Here is a 16667-nt window from a genome sequence, read left to right as displayed (position 1 = left end):
CCAAATTTTATTGAAATCGGTTCAGATTTAGATATAGCTCCCACATATAGCTTTCGGCCGATTTACACTCATATGACCACAGTGGCCAATCTTTTACACCGATTTAGTTGAAATTTTGCACAGGAAGTAGAATTAGCATTGTAGCTATGCGTGCCAAATTTGGTTGTAATCGGTTCAGATTTAGATATAGCTCCCATATATAGATTTCGGCGGATTTACACTCATATGACCACAGAGGCCAATTTGTTACTCCGATTTAGTTGAAATTTTGCACAGGAAGTAGAATTAGCATTGTAGCTATGCGTGGCAAATTTGGTTGAAATCGGTTCAGATTTAGATACAGCTCCCATATATATGTTTTTCTGATTTCGACAAAAATGGTCAAAATACCAACATTTTCCTTGTAAAATCGCCACTGCTTAGTCCAAAAGTTGTAAAAATGACTCTAATTTTCCTGAACTTCTAATACATATATATCGAGCGATAAATCATAAATAAACTTTTGCCAAGTTTCCGTAAAATTGCTTCAGATTTAAATGTTTCCCATATTTTTTACTAATATTGTGCTCCACCCTAGTGCATTAGCCGACTTAAATTTTGAGTCTATAGATTTTGTAGAAGTCTATCAAATTCTGTCCAGATCGAGTGATATTTAAATGTATGTATTTGGGACAAACCTTTACATATAGCCCCCAACACATTTGACGGATGTGATATGGTATGGAAAATTTAGAACTACAAAGTGGTGCAGGATATAATATAGTCGGCCCCGCCCGACTTTATACTTTCCTTACATGTTTTACATTGCAAATCCATCAAAACTTATTAGACCGATAATTGTAAAAAAACAAAACTCTAAAAAGATGACATTTCCTGTTTTATAATGAAATCAAAAAATCGATAAAATAATGAAATCAAAAAATCGAATTTTTCAATTTATACAAAAATCGAATCGAAAATTTAATTTTACCATATTTTTTAGAGGCGACCATTTGATTCTCTATTAAAAATTCTTTGAAATATTGGTCTCAGATCACATAATGTGTAAATATTCTGAGTCGTGGAGAAATTCTGAGTCGTTCTAACAATATCCGTCCTTCCGTCTGTTTCAATCACGCCAACTTCCAAACGAAAACGGTCGGATGGTATTGCAAATGGGTCATATCAGACGTTTAGGTATAACCTCCATATAAACCGAATCCCAGATTTGACTTTCGGAGCCTCTTTGAAGAGCAAATTTTTTCCGATCGGGTGGAAATTTGTTACGCGATGTTATTATATAACTTCAATGAAAAAACTGATCCATATCGGTCTATAATTATATATAGCCTCCATTTAAACCGATTTCCAGATTTGATCTCCGGAACCTCTTGGAGGAGTAAATTTCATCCGATCCGATTTAAATTCGGTACGTGATGTTAGTATAGGCATACTATTAAAAACCATGCAAAATTGGTCCATATCGGTATATAATTATATATAACCCCCACATAAACCGTTACGCATCTAATTTCATCCGTTCCCATATAAAACAACCTTCAAGATTTATCTTCAGAAGCCTCACGAAGGAACAAATTTCATTGATCCGGTCGAAATTTGAGCCACCAATTATCATGTGAAAATTGGTTCATAGCGGTTTATAATTTTTTATAGACTCCTCCATATAAAACGATCAAGATCGTAGGCTGATATAAGTATTTATTCAGACTTGTTTATCTAACATAGACTCCATATGGACTAACAATTTAGATGAGAATGTTAGGAAGGTTTACTTGTTTAGTCTATTTTGACCAACATTCAAAGTCAATTAGTCGATTTACCTAAAAACCGGTTACTCAAAATATCTAGGGCTACTATGAAGAACAAAATGACAAAAATCTACTTTTTCATATAAATGGCAAATATTAAAATCATTTTATTAGACTATTTTCGAAGACTCCCTAGAAAAAATAATCACCAATATTCCAAAGTGAAAGTCATTCTCGTAGACCGATCTCCAGATTGTAGTTATTGAGCCACGGAAAATGCAGCCTTAATCGTTTTGGAAAACACAAGTGTAAATATATGCCACATATCATTAATAGCATTGTCAACTCGAAAAAAAAAACAATGAACTATATCGAAATGTAAAACCAACGTAGTTAAGAACTAAATTTTTATAGTACCAAAATAATAATTTCAAATCCCTGGATCCCAAATATTTTGCTGACTTTTGCGAAACTATACGTCGATCTTGAAATATCTGTCCAGCAATCCTTTCCCCTAACCCACGGTTTCAATCAAGCAAATTTTCTTATTGTTCCGGTAGTAATCCTGATATTACCATTCAATCTAATCACGAAAGGCAGACCGTGTACACTTTTATGCGCTCCTCCATTGTAATCCTTCTAATTAAGTATAGTTTTATGTTTGACAAGTTTGCATGCTGCAAATTTTTCATGATGTATTCACATCTTGGCGATTTTTGTTTTTGGTATGTCTAAATAATGGCTTAAATGAAATGTTTCCCCTGACAGGTGAAATGGTTATTTGGACATAGTTTCAAATATAAAATGACTGTATGTATCAGCATTCAACTCATCATTTACCACAAATATGTTTTAATACAACTAGTTGGGTCAACATTACAAACGAATAGAGCAAGATTACCAATATCAGCATCTAATACTAGGAATCTATGGCGTATAGTAACATTATTGATAATAATTTAAAGGGGTATTCATTTAATCATTGTTAATTTTTATGAAGACTCTCTTTTGTATAAAGCGTGTATAAAGTGAATATGTAGTTTCATACGTACTTTGCCTACAGACCAAATAGAAAACAAATTTCAAATGCATTTATCATAACAAATTTCTCAGCATAGTCTCCTTGTAGCCTGATAGATTTGTATGCAATCCATTAACCAAAAAATTGAACAACAAACAATGGTCGAATTTTTACGTACTAAGTTGCAAACGAATTGGGTAAGAAAACTACCCAACTAACTAGAATACCAATATTTTCCTGTTTACTACTAAATTAGTTTCATGCAAAATCGACAGTTTATAATGTTTTTATACCCTACATCATAGGATGGGGGTATATTAACTTTGTCATTCCGTTTGTAACACATCGAAATGTTGCTCTAAAACCCCATAAAGTATATATATTTTGGGTCGGGGTGAAATTCTGAGTCGATCTAAGCATGTCCGTCCGTCCGTCTGTTGAAATCACGCTAACTTCCGAACGAAACAAGCTATCGACTTAAAACTTGGCACAAGTAGTTGTTATCGATGTAGGTCGGACGGTATTGAAAATGGGCCATATCGGTCCACTTTTACGTATAGCCCCCATATAAAGGGACCCTCAAATTTGGCTTGTGGAGCCTCTAACAGAAACATGTTTCATCCGATCCGGCTGAAATTTGTTACATGGTGTTGATATATGGTCTCTAACAACCATGCAAAAATTGGTCCACATCGGTCCATAATTATATATTGCCCCCATATAAACCGATCCCCCGATTTGGCTTGCTGAGCCTCTAAGAGAAGCAAATTTCATCCGATCCGGCTGAAATTTGGTACATGATGTTGGTATATGGTCTCTAACAACCATGCAAAAATTGGTCCGTATCGGTCCTTAATTATATATAGCCCCCATATAAACCGATCCCCAGATATGGCTTGTGGAGCCTCTAAGAGAAGCATATTTCATCCGATCCGGCTGAATTTTGGTACATGGTGTTGGTATATGGTATCCAACAATCATGCAAAAATTGGTCCACATCGGTCCATAATTATATATAGCCCCCATATAAACCGATCCCCAGATTTGGCTTGCGGAGCCTCAAAGAGAAGAAAGTTTCATCCGATCCGGCTGAAATTTGGTACATGATGTTGGTGTATGGTCTCTAACAACCATGCAAAAATTGGTCCATATCGGTCCTTAATTATATATAGCCCCCATATAAACCGATCCCCAGATATGGCTTGTGGAGCCTCTAAGAGAAGCATATTTCATCCGATCCTGCTGAATTTTGGTACATGGTGTTGGTATATGGTATCCAACAATCATGCAAAAATTGGTCCACATCGGTCCATAATTATATATAGCCCCCATATAAACCGATCCCCAGATTTGGCTTGCGGAGCCTCAAAGAGAAGCAAATTTCATCCGATCCGGCTGAAATTCGGTACATGATGTTGGTATATGGTCTCTAACAACCGTGCAAAAATTGATCCACATCGGTCAATAATCGGTTTATATATAGCCCTCATATAAACCGATCACCAGATTTGACCTCCGGAGCCTCTTGGAAGACCAAAATTCATCTGATTCATTTGAAATTTTGTACGTGGTGTTAATATATGGCCTCAAACACCAATGCAAAAATTGGTCGAAATCGGTCCATAATTATATATAACTCCCATATAAACCGATCCCCAGATTTGACCTTCGGAGCCCCTTGGAAGAGGGATCTGGTTGAAATTTGGTACGTGGTTGTAGTATATGATATTTAACAACCATGTCGAAAGTGGTCCATATCAGGCCAGAATCATATATAGCTCCCATATAAACTGATCACGAGATTTGGTTTTGGAGCCACTTGGAGGAGCAAATTTCATCCGAGTCAATTGAAATTTGGTACATTGTGCTAGTATATGGCCGTTAACAACCATGCCTAACTAGGCCCATATCGGTCTATAGTTATATATAGCCCTCAGATAAATCGATCCCCAATCACACAAAAATTGGTCCATATCAAGTTCATAATTGTATATAGCCCCCATATAAGCGACCCCCATATATCAATTCTTGCTCTCTACGTACTGTGCAAAATCCATATCGATTCGTAATTACTTGTGGACTTACCTATGTTACACATACCTTTTTTGTCTAATATATACCACGTACACGGTTGAAAAAGACTGTTTTTCATATGTTTGGCTATAAACATTATATGTTTGGAACACAAATTTTTAAACACAATATTTTTGAGTGCAAGCATATAATGTTCATAAACTAGCATAACATGTTTGGGACATATATGTTAATATGTTAGAACATATTATGTTTGGGACATAAAATGTTTGTAAATATAATATGCTTGAATGCAAACATATATTAATTTAGAAATAGCCTATAAACATATATGTGTTTAGTAGCTTGGAGCGCTATTTAACAGGGAGCGATATTGAATTAAGTTGGTGGTTGTTGCTTGTTATTACAAAATTAACATTTTATTTTTCCTTGGGCAATTGATCAGCTACTTCTTTGATCCTTACAAACTGTGTGGTCCGCTGTTCGAATCCCCGTCCGGCAAAAGGTAAAATTAAAATAAAATAAAAAATCATAAAATTGAATAATTTCTTCTACAATGTTTGTATTACAGAAAAAAAAGAACTAAAAAATCTCGTGGAAGTGAGAAAGATGTCGGGCAATATACAATTGGTCAGAAACAAAATTTTGAGCATTCAGGTCGAAAACCTATGTTGTTAGCACCTATATTACCTGTTTATTTTCATAATTCATTATGATTGTAAATATATAAATAAATAAATAAAATTTTGAGCACAATATTGTTTGGGAGAATTTTTTTAAGCATATAATATTTTTGGGTGCAAAATGCTTCCAAACATATTATATGGTCACATAATAACATATTGTTTTTTGGAAGATAACATTATTGAATTTGGATGCAAAAATACAAAATGTTTGGAACTTAGACTACCCAAACATATATTGTTTAGACCAATATGCTTTCAAACATATTATATATTGGTAGAGATCAAACATATAAATGTTTGGGCAATACCCAAAAATGTATATGCTTGAAGCAAAATATGTTTGGGAGTATATGTTACAGAAGCGATTTTTTGTGAGGACTAACTCACAATTTAGAAAACGATGTTAAGAAGTTTTAAGATAACACAACCCAAGTAATTCGATTGTGGATGACAGTCTTTCGTAGAAGTTTCTACACAATCCATGGTGTAGGGTACATAAGATTCGATCTGGCCGAACTTACGGTCGTATATGCTTGTTTGTTTAATATATACCACGTATGGACTAACTTACAATTGAGAAGACTGTGTTAAGAAGTTGTAAGATACCTTGCCATCGGCAAGAGTTACCGCAACCCAAGTAATTGGATTGTGGATGACAATCGTTAGTACAAGTTTCTCTGCAATCTGTGGTGGAGGGTACATAAGATTCGGCCTGGCCGAACTTACGGCAGTATATACTTGTTTTTAATGTGCCGATCCATTTTTCGGTATAAGTGGAATTTAGTAAAAACTATTTTCAAAATTTTCCTTATTTTTTTTTATGAAATACAAAACTCTGAAATAGAATCACTTCTGAAGAACTAATGCGAAAGCAGAAGCACATATGCGAATTACTGCTAGCACGAATTACTACTAGAACATTTGTACTAACATCATGCAGTGAGTTTGATTCGGATGGGAGGATAAAAAAACTTTCAAAACGCTCAAGAATTTAAACCAGGTTATTGAGTTAAATAGGGTCGAATATATTCGATTTGACATAATGTCAACTGTTCCACCACTTCCGATAGTGGGAGCCATATCGACATTACGTAGGGATAGCGTAGACACCATATTCCGGAACATGGCGGGGTTGAATACTCAGCAAGCCGAAAGGCGGATGGACAGATATGGCTAAATCAAATCAGGATATTATAACGGTCAAAATATATGTTATTTATACTATCTAAAAGCAACATAACGACAATGTTAGTAGGGCACCCAGCCTACAGTCTCTCCTCCCCCGAATCTAAAAACAATGACTCATCAAGTTTGTGTCTTAAATCATTTGTTTTAAAATTAGAATACCAATATTTTCCTGTTTACTACTAAATTAGTTTCATGCAAAATCGACAGTTTATTATGTTTTTTTTTTTCTTTTCAATACTTCTTTGTTGAATTGTATTTATTCATTCATCTTCTGTTTATTTTATTTTGCTACATTCCTAACTCATTTGCACAAAACATTTCCATACTATTTATGGTATGTTCAGAAGTCATCTCAACAATCAATTGACTTTGCAATGTGGTGGACATTTTCCTTTCTCTCTTTTCCTCATGCGACACAGACACACAAACATATATTCAATCAAAATGTTAAGCATAACACATGTGCATATACTGATGACGATGCCATATACAAAAAGTTTCAATTACCTTTCATAATTAGAATTCTTTCAATGTCTCTTTGGCTTTGACTAAGTAGGAATTCATTGCAAACAGTAGCTTCGTATCTCATTATTGTTCTGTTAATACTTTTTCTTAGAGTAAATTATTCTAAAACTACTCAATCACTTACACACACACTTCTATATCTGCCGCCAATCTATGTTGGCGCCGATAATTTTCTTAATACAATAAAAACAAAATCGAAAATTTTTATGTGGAGTTAAATTGAATGTGACTAAGATTTGTTTTTCTATGAAAATATTTCGAGTAAAAAAAAAAACTACAACAAAGTTGCTTAAAGAAAAGTAAATATCTTAAGAATGTTGATTGTAGTCGCCTACAATTTAACTTACAAATTTCTAGGTGTCACAATATATTATAGAAATAAAACAATTGTACTAAGAACATACAAATTGAACACTTCCATTATAAAATGGTATGATCAGTGGAAAGTAGGTTATAACAGACGGACCTAATTACACTGACTCAAATTTCTTAATGTGGCGTTGGACTTATACTTCCTAGCGTTACAAAAATACCCTAAACCACCCCCACTGAATTAGTAACCATAAGCATTTTTGAGGTATCATTGGTATAGGTTTGGAAGATAAATCGCATTTCCATATTTAAGAAAATTATGGGGTACATGTTAATGGGAGTTTTATCACAATTTGAACAGAAATGTCTGATATTAGGAGCTATAGTTGATAGGGAGCCACCGTGGTGCAATGGTTAGCATGCCCGCCTTGTATACACAAGGTCGTGGGTTCGATTCCTGCTTCGACCGAACACCGAAAAATTTTTCAGCGGTGGATTATCCCACCTCAGTAAAGCTGGTGACATTTCTGAGGGTTTCACTGCAATGTGGAACGCCGTTCGGACTCGGCTATAAAAAAAGAGGACCCTTGTCCTTGAGCTTAACATGGATCGGGCAGCACTCAGTGATAAGAGAGAAGTTCAGCAATGTGGTATCACAATGCACTGAATAGTCTAAGTGAGCCTGATACATCGGGCTGCCACCTAACCTAACCTAACCTAACCTAAAAAAATTATTCGTTTGTACTTTTTAACTACATCTTACGATATTACACCCCCTCTCATATAAGAACAAGTATATACGGCCGTAAGTTCGGACAGGCCGAAGATTATGTACCCTTCACCATAGATTGGGAAGACACGTCTTCTAAACACTGCGGTAACGCTTGCCGATGGCAAGGTGTCTTCAAACCTCCTAATACCGTCTTCTTAATTGTAAGTAAGTCCATACGTGGTATATATTAAATTAACAAAATTTTCTATAGAAATAACATGTTAACAAAATTAAAATTTTGACAAAATTTTCTATAGAAATAAAGTTTTGACAAAATTTTCTATAGAAATGGGAGCCATCGTGGTGCAATGGTTAGCATACCCGCCTTGCATACACAAGGTCGTGGGTTCGATTCCTGCTTCGACCGAACACCAAAAAGTTTTTCAGCGGTGGATTATCCCACCTCAGTAATGCTGGTGGATTATCCCACCTCAGTAATGCTGGTGACATTCCTGAGGGTTTCAAAACTTCTCTAAGTGGTTTCACTGCAATGTGGATCGCCGTTCGGACTCGGCTATAAAAAGGAGGTCCCTTGTCATTGAGCTTAACATGGAATCGGGCAGCACTCAGTGATAAGAGAGAAGTTCCCACTGTGGTATCACAATGGACTGAACAGTCTAAGTGAGCCTGATACATCGGGCTGCCACCATAAGCGTAGGAAGGCCTCTGGGGAGGGGGCTTAGACCCCCAAGAAAAATTTTAGCCCCCCCCCCAGAATTTGAAAACCTATTTACGATTTTACATTTTTATAAAAATTAAACAAGTATATATTCGTACAACGCACAAAGTTCCACTAAAGACTTTCATGCACAATCGAATTACTTGGGTTGTGGTAGAAGTCTGATATTTATGAAATAAAGCTGTGGTTGAACTTATGATTTAGTTAAATAAAAAATAGTAATTGATATTAGAACTATTCTTTCATAAATTAATATCTTAATAATGCTGCAAAAAAGCGTCGCCAAAAAAGAAGTGAAAATGTTCTTTATGGGTCTGGAAGTGGTACAAAATTGGCGGAGAAGCGATGAATGTAATATGAACTTGTCATAGAACGAATATCCACAGTTTCAACATGCGTTGCAATGAATTTGCATCACTTCTTAAGGTGTGATCCGAATTCAGTGTTTTGAATGTGAATTAAAAATTGTGTGATATTTTCCCAAATAAATAATTTTTATACTTTTTTATGTTTTTTAATGCATTCTAACGCTTGTTTGAAACGTTTTCCCTCGAATATTTTCAAATATCGATTTTTCTATAATGGATTTAGCATTTTTGTGGCAAAATTTGAATAATTTGTACCATTTAATTTATTCTTACTCTTTTTTTAAACTATTTGAAAAAAGAAAACAAAAAATTACGCATTAAAATATAAAAAAATGAAGTAAAAAAACTTCCTGTGTAGTTAAAATAGTTAACTTCTTTGTGAAGACATTTTTGGAAGTGCTTTTAAAGTTGTGCCTTTAGAACAACTCCCAATTTTTTGCTGGGAAAGGTGTGGAACTACCCTACAGGAAATGGATCAACCACAGAACTGGTACAGGACTAGTCCCTGGTGTGTATGGACCAGTCCCAGTTCTGATGGAAGGGACCGTCCACTTTAACATGGGTTTGTCATTGACGGAGTAAACTTACATTTTAGGATGCGTCTTGGACTCATCCCAAAGGACACGTCCTGGGACAATTTAGCAGGAGCAACCCATAAACAGGTCCTCAGGAACCAGTCTCGGACAAACTCTTAGAAATCTCTTTCAATTTGGGCTCCTAATCGAACCCGAAATAAAAAAAAAACTTTTGAAATATGTCGAACAAAAGGTTATTCTGATAATTTTATTTCACTAAATGTGAAAATTGCAACTAACTGGAGCACAGGTACCAGTTCTGTGATAGGTCCGTCTGTGGTAATTTGCACCAATTTCCCGTAGGGTACTTTTAGTTGCTTTATTATAAATTGATTGTCGAGTTATTTTGATGTCTATTTTTTTATTAAATTTTATGAAATAAAACATTAGTTGAACCTATAAGTTCAGTCTATAAAGTTTTAGCTAGGGGGGCTATAGCCCCCCCCCCCCCCTAGGAAAATTGTCTAGCTACGCTAATGGCTGCCACCTAACCTAACCTATAGTTCATTTTGCACCTACAGAGTTAGATTGCCACTAATATTGCTTCCATTATTAAACAAGTGATTAAAGTAGAAAGTCGGACGGGGCCAACTATATCATACCCTGAACCACCCCTACTGAATTAGTAAACATTGTTTGTGGGGTATCAATGGTATAGGTTTGGGGAAAAACTGCATTTCCATATTTAAGAATATTATGGGGTACATAGTTGTGGGAGTTTTATCACAATCTGAACAGAAATATCTGATATTAGGAGCAATAGTTGATTATGAACCTACAGAGTTAGTATGCCACTAATATTGAGTTCATTCTTAAACAAGTAAGTAAAGTAGAAAGTCGGACGGGGCCGACTATATCATACCATAAACCACCCTAACTGAATTAGTAATCATAAGCATTTGTGGGGTAACATTAATATAGGTCTGGGAGATAAACCGCAGTTGCATATTTAAGAAAATTAAGGGGTACATGTTTATGGGTGTTTTGTCCCAATCTGACTATAGCTCATAGTCAGTATTGCCAGGAAAAATGTTCGGTTTACCCTACAAGGATAAAAAAAGTTACCTACTTTCCCATACATTCCCAAACAATTTTCCCTACAATATTTTTCGTTAAATTTAAACAAATTTTACAAAACAAAAATGATTCATGTACTTTATTATCTTAAAACATGAAAATGCAACGTATATAACCTAGAAAATAAATTTGCATTACCACCACGGTTGCCACAGTTGGTAGAATTCTACCAAAAATAGTTTTTTTTGTTAAATCTCTATAGAAATAAAATTTTGGAAAAAGTTTGTATAAACAATTTTTTTGAGAAATTTTTGTATAGAAATAAAATTTTGATAATAAATTCTATAGAAATAAAATTTTGAAAAAAATTCCATAGAAATTAAATTTTGAGAAAAATTTTTATAGAAAGAATATTTTGAAAAAAAATTTCTATAGAAATACAATTTTGACAAAATGTTCTATAGATATAAAATGTTGACAAAATTTTCTACAGGAATAAAGAGTTGACAAAAATTGCTATAGAAATATTTGTTTGGTAGATTTGTGATAATCTTCAAATTTTGTTAGATTTTTTTTGGCAAGAGTGGTAACTGTTGTTACCACACATTGTTAAAGATCAAGCCTTGCCGGCTTCCAATTTCCTCCTCTATAGCCACCAAAATGTAAAAATTATTACAAATTGTGTTGAGTGAAAATTTCCCTATATTGTGGCCCTACGTCCCTACAAGACGCTAAATATTAGAAAATCCCTACATATAGGGAAGTTCACCACTTCTAGCAACACTGGCTGTGTTAATATTGCACCTACGGAGTTAGTATGCCACTAATATTGAGCCCATTATTAAACAAGTAAGTAAAGTAGAAAGTCGGGCGGAGCCGACTATATCATACCCTAAACCACCATTACAGAATTAGTAATCATAAGCATTTGTGGGGTAACATATAGGTCTGGGAGATAAACCGCAGTTGCATATTTAAGAAAATTAAGGGGTACATGTTTATGGGTGCTTTGTGTCAATCTGACTATAGCTCATAGTCAATGTTGCCAGGGAAAATGTTCGGTTTACCCTACAAGGACAAAAAAAGTTCCCTACTTTCCCATACATTCCCAAACAATTTTCCCTACTATATTTTTCGTTAAATTTAAAAAATTTTACAAAACAAAAATGGTTCTAAGTATTTTATTATCTTAAAACATGAATATGCAACGTATATAACTTAGAATATAAATTTGTATTAGCACCACGGTCGCCACAGTTGGTAGAATTCTACCCAAATTAGTAATCTTTTTTGTTAAATCTCTATAAAAATAAAATTTTGGAAAAAGTTTCTATAAACAAATTTTTGTGAGAAATTTTTCTATAGAAATAAAATTTTGACAATAAATTCTATAGAAATAATATTTTGAGAAAAAAATCCACAGAAATAAAATTTTGAGAAAATTTTTTATAGAAATAATATTTTGAAAAAAATTTCTATAGAAATACAATTTTGACAAAATGTTCTATAGAAATAAAATGTTGATAAAATTTTCTACAGGAATAAAGTTTACCACACATTGTTAAAGATCAAGCCTGGCCGGCTTCTAATTTCCTCCTCTAGAGCCACCAAAATGTAAAAATTATTACAAATTGTGTTGAGTGAAAATGTCCTACATTGTGGCGCTACGTCCCTACAAGACGCTAAATATTAGAAAAACCCTACATATAGGGAATTTCCCCTACTTCTAGCAACACTGGCTGTGTTGATATTGCGCCTACGGAGTTAGTATGCCACTAATATTGAGCCCATTATTAAAAAAGAGAAAATCGTTAAATTAGTGTGGGTAATAAATACAAATTTGTAAAAATCGAGCAATATTCTTATGTAAGAGCTACAAGTACGTATAAGTACGATCGGCTAGTACATCAAAATTTGAGTAACATTGGTTATGTACTATTATGAGTACTATGGCCAAATTTGGGAAAATCGAGCGATGCATATATATGGAAGCTATATCTAAATCTGAACCAATTTGCATAATATTTTGCGGGTTTGATTAATACCACAAAAGGTTACCATGTGAAAGATTTGAGTAAGATCAGTTAAGAAATGAGGGGCGAATTTTTCAAAATCGGGTGATACATATATGGGAACTATATCTACATCTGAACCGATTTCGATGAAATTTTGCACATATAGTTAGTACTATAGAGGACTGGATCTAGCCAACTTTTAGTAAGATCGGTTGATAAATAAGGGTTTTATGGCCAAATTTAGAAAAATCGGGAGGTACATATATATGGGAGCTATAGCTAAATCTGAACCGGTTTCGATGATTTTTTGCACATATACACAGAAAAAAATATCACCAAAATATTTCCAATTAAAAAGGTAATTGAAGTTGAAAATTTTTTCAATTAGTAAATTAATTGACACAATTAACTTTTTAATCATGATAGAAACATTAAGTTAATTAAGTCAATGATTGAAATTTTTAAAATGTTTAATTAAAAAATTAATTGATACAATTAAATTTTTAATCAAATTCGGAAGACTAATTCAGTTAAAAAAGTGCTGATTTTTTTACTTTTTTAATTAAAAATGTATTTCAAACAATCATTTGTTAATCCAAATAAAAACTCTAAGCCAATCTAACTAAGTAATTAAAAATAGTTACCTTTTTTAATTAATAAATTAATTGCGTTTTGCAATCAACATCAATTAAATTGTTAATTGAATCAATTAAAAAATTAATTGAATTTTGCTGAAATAATCAATTAATTTTTTAATCAAGAATTTTTTCTATGCCCAATTAAAACTGTGATTGATACTATCATTTTCGTGATTGAAGACATTTCAATTAAAAAATTAATTGGATCAATTAATTTGGTGATTGAATCAGAGAAACAATTTTTTGTGTGTAGTTAGTGCTATAGAAGATTATATTTAGCCAACTTTGAGTAAGATCGGTTGATAAATAAAGGTTTTGTGGCCAAATTTGGGAAAATCGGGCGATACATATATATGATAGCTATATCTAAATCTGAACCGATTTGGATGAAATTTTGCAGACATGAAGGGCGATGGAAAAGATTACCCTTTGACAAATTTGGTGACGATCCGTTTGAAAAAAAGCGCAACGTGACCCCATTTGTCGAAATCGGGCGATACATATATATGGGAGCTATATCTAAATTTGATCCGATTTCTTCCAAATTCAATAGCGTTCGTCCTTGTGCCCAACAAACTCCCTGTGAACAACAAATACATGGACAGACGGACGGACGGACGGACACCAAGCGCTAGATCGACTCAGGAGGTGATTCTGAGTCGATCGGTATATATTTTATGGGGTCTAAAATCAATATTTCTGGTAGGCACATTTTTTGGCCGATCAAACTTATTATACCCTGACCACTATGTGGTTTAGGGTATAAAGAGAAAATCGTTAAATTAGTGTGGGTAATAAATACAAATTTTTAAAAATCGAGCAATATTCTTATGTAAGAGCTACAAGTACGTATAAGTACGATCGGCTAGTACATCAAAATTTGAAATTTGAGTAACATTGGTTAATAAATAAGAGTACTATGGCCAAATTTGGGAAAATCGAGCGATGCATATATATGGAAGCTATATCTAAATCTGAACCGATTTGGATGCTATTTTCTAGATTTGGTTGATACCACAGAAGGTTACCTTGTGCTAAATTTGAGTAAGATCGTTGAATAAATGAGGCCATTATGGTCAAAAATAAGGTTATTTTGGGGCAAATTTTTCAAAATCGGGCGCTACATATATATGGGAGCTATACCTAAATCTGAACCGATTTGGATGATATTGTGCACATATAGTCAGTACTACAGAAGATTAGAGTAAACCAAAATTAAGTAAGACCGGTTGATAAATAAGGGTTTTATGGCCAAATTTGTGAAAATCGGGCGATGCACATATATGTGAGCTATAGCTAAATCTGAACCGATTTGGATTATCTTGATGAATTTTAGTAATATCGGTTAATAAATGAGGCCACAATGACCAAAAACCAGGTTATAAGGGGCAAACTATCTAAATTAAAGCGATTTGGATGATATTTATTTTGCACATATAGTCAGTACTATAGAAGATTAGAGTAAGCCAAATTTCAGTAAGATCGGTTGAAAAATATATTTATAGCCAAATTTGTCAAAATCGGGCGATACATATATATGGAACTATAGCTAAATCTGAACAGATATCGATGATTTCTAGCACATATTGTAAGTGCTATAGAAAATGAGATTTGGCTAACTTTGAATCAGATCGGTTGATAAATAAGGGACTTATGGCCAAATTTGGCAAAATCGAGCGATACATATACATATATGGGGGATATATCTACATCTGAACCGATTTCGATGAAATTTGGCAAATTTGACGCCGATCGGTTAATAAATGAACGCAATCCGACCCCATTTGTCGAAATCGGGCGATACATATATATATAGAAGATATATCTAAATTTGATACGATTTATCCAAATTCAATAGCGTTCGTCCATGTGCCCAAAAAAAAACGCCTAGTACCCAATTTCATTAAAATCGGTTAATAATTGCAAAAGAGGGCCATAATTCAACCGGATCAAATGACATTATTTCCTTCATGAAACTCTTATAGTCAAATTTGGGGATCGGTTTATATGGGGGTCTAGATATAATTATGAACCGATTTGGACCATTTTGTGAGAAGTTAGTAGAAATTATGAACCGATATGGACCAAATTTTGCGTGGTTGTTAGAAGTCATTGCCTAAGAACACGTACCAAATTTCAACCGCATCGGATGAATTTTGTTCCTCCATTAATCGTATCGGATAAAATTTGCACCTCCAATAGCCTCCGCAATCCATATCTTGGAATCGGTTTGTATGGGGGCTATATATACCCAGCAACAAGACTTGGAAGTTCTTCCAAAGGCACAAATTTAAAGGCACTTCCAGAAGATGTACTCCCAATGATGTACTTTATTTTAACTACCCAGGAAGTTCTTATAATTCAATTTTGTATAACTTGTTTTTTGTATAATTTTAACTTTTTTTGCTTCGAATAGTTTAAAAACAGAGTAAGAATTCATAAAATGGTACAAATAATTTAAATTTTGTCGAAAAAAATGCTAAATCCCCATATTTGGTTTGCGCACCCTCTAAGAGAAGCAAATTTCATCCGATCCGGCTGAAATTTGGTACATAGTGTAGGTATATGGTCTCTAACAAACATGCAAAAATTGGTCCACATCGGTCCATAGTTATATATAGTCCCCATATAAACCGATCCCCAGATTTGGCTTGCGGAGCCTCTAAGAGAAGCAAAATTCATCCGATCCGGCTGAAATTTGGTACATGGTGTAGGTCCACATCGGTCCATAATTATATATAGCCCCCATATAACCTGATCCTCAGATTTGTCCTCCGGAGCCTTTTGGAGGAGCAAAATTCATCCGATCCGGTTAAAATTTGGTACGTGGTGTTAGTATATGGCCGCTAATAACCATGCCAAAATTGGTCCATATCGGTCTATAGTTATATATAGCCGATCCCCAATCACACAAAAATTGGTCCATATCGGTTCATAATCATGGTTGCCACTGGAGCCAAAAATAATCTATCAAAATTTTATTTCTGTAGAAAATTTTGTCAAAATTTTATTTCTATAGAAAATTTTGTCAAAATTTTATTTCTATAGAAAATTTTGCCAAAATTTTTGTTCTATAGAAAATTTTGTCA

Source organism: Haematobia irritans, chromosome 4, assembly GCF_050003625.1.
Source record: "Haematobia irritans isolate KBUSLIRL chromosome 4, ASM5000362v1, whole genome shotgun sequence".
NCBI classification, from domain to species: domain Eukaryota; kingdom Metazoa; phylum Arthropoda; class Insecta; order Diptera; family Muscidae; genus Haematobia; species Haematobia irritans.
Note: the sequence above shows the minus strand (reverse complement) of the source record.